Source organism: Dipodomys merriami, unplaced genomic scaffold (assembly GCF_024711535.1).
Source record: "Dipodomys merriami isolate MVZ:Mamm:240054 unplaced genomic scaffold, mDipMer1.0.p SCAF_20, whole genome shotgun sequence".
NCBI classification, from domain to species: Eukaryota; Metazoa; Chordata; class Mammalia; order Rodentia; family Heteromyidae; genus Dipodomys; species Dipodomys merriami.
In genome coordinates this window covers 16,451,670-16,453,251 of record NW_027203382.1, presented here as the reverse complement: position 1 = coordinate 16,453,251, position 1,582 = coordinate 16,451,670, and the positions used below count along the sequence as shown (strand labels likewise).

The 1,582-nt window shown below is 36.8% G+C and overlaps 1 non-coding gene across 1 annotated transcript; it reads left to right on the top strand.

Moving 5' to 3' along the window:
- Positions 1–1,255: 1,255 nt before the first annotated feature.
- On the top strand, positions 1,256–1,315 carry LOC138833054 (small nucleolar RNA Z39). Its single transcript, XR_011373771.1, has one exon. It is a non-coding gene; the product is annotated as a small nucleolar RNA Z39 (small nucleolar RNA).
- Positions 1,316–1,582: the final 267 nt, after the last annotated feature.

Genomic DNA, 1,582 nt, shown 5'->3' with positions numbered 1-1,582 from the left:
GTCGTGGGACACCGTCGGGGAAGATGAGAGCCTGAGGTTGTGTGAGGTCCTTTATTCCTGGTTGGTTGAATTAAAAATACCCTTCTCTGGAGTGAGGTTTCGAATCAGGTTTGGCCCCAGGTGTTAAATGACTCCAATCGAAAATGTAGGCATGACCTTGGACCCTGAGGCCTACTAGTGAATGATGGTCTAGGCCTAGTGATGGAAGAGTTAGAACTCCTTGGTTGTGCGGTTGACCATGGCCTGTCCTTGGCCAGATGCTAGTAAGCAGTTAATCCCACGGATAGGGGTTTTTTGGTTGTTTTTTTCAATTTTCGAAACTACATGTCTCTATTTTACTCGGAAGTCCTGATGTTGAAGCCAGATATTTCTTTTATGTGCACCCGATCGTGTAAAAAAATATTTTTGTTTCACTTTCCCCACAGACTTTGCCATTTTCAGTGGAAAACAAGTGGCGGTTACTGGCCATGATGACTGTATTCTTTGGATCTGGGTTTGCTGCGCCATTTTTTATAGTGAGGCACCAACTGCTTAAGAAGTAAGGGTGTCGTAATTCACGATTTAACAGGTAATTATAGGTTTCTAGTCTTCCTAGAGTGCTATTAGATACACTCCACACAAACCTGTACACGGTGCTATGTAAGGTTAATTACTGAAATTGGGAGTAGTGTTGATGAACATCATGTACTTAGCCTGTAAACAATTATTTTTGATCAGTAAGAATCAGTATTTATTGAATTCCAGTTGGATAATTTGTGTGGTGCCCCAACAGGCCTCTGACAGAAATAATTAAGTTGATTTTACTTACTTTTGTTAAACAGTTAAAATCTGTACTTAGAGTACAGAATATATGGGGGGGGGAACTCAGAAAAAATGTACTTATTGTGCTCCTTAAATTTGTATAGGTTTCTGGTGTTGATGCTATGATAAATCTGTGACTGATTAACCCAGCCATCATAGGAAAACTTAAAGGCAGTGAGATTTGCACCATAGTGAGAAATTTGGCAGTGACTACAGTCATTTATGATATCCCAAGGAACAGACTATATGGCAGTGGTGCTGCCTTTAGAAATCTGCATTAAGGGAACAAATGAAGTGTTAGATGTGTGGATTTAAAAAAATACTAGCCATTAATTGTAAATAGTTTATTGACATGAATATAGAAAGGTCTCTAGAATGAATAATTTTTGACCTATGATTTATAAAGGAAGATTATTACTCATAGAGTTATTCAGGCCACTAATATAAGGTTTTGGTACATATGATGATACAAATCAGTATGAATAAAATGATACTGTAAACGCTTTCTGATGTACCAAATCTGAAATAAAGTAAGACAACTTTTTCTTTTTTGTTAATTTTTGTTTTTATTTTGCAGATAAGAATGTTTGAAGAGACACAGACTCTGGAAAGTGGATTAAACTCTCCAACTCAGAATACTAGATATGTTTGTAAATAAACTCCTGACATGAATGCTTGATGCCTCCTTTCTGCAATAGGAATATGATACTTGAACTTGTCTTTATAAGATTAGCTTGTTATGATACTTGTAAGATTTTATTACTTGTGACTCATAAGTCAG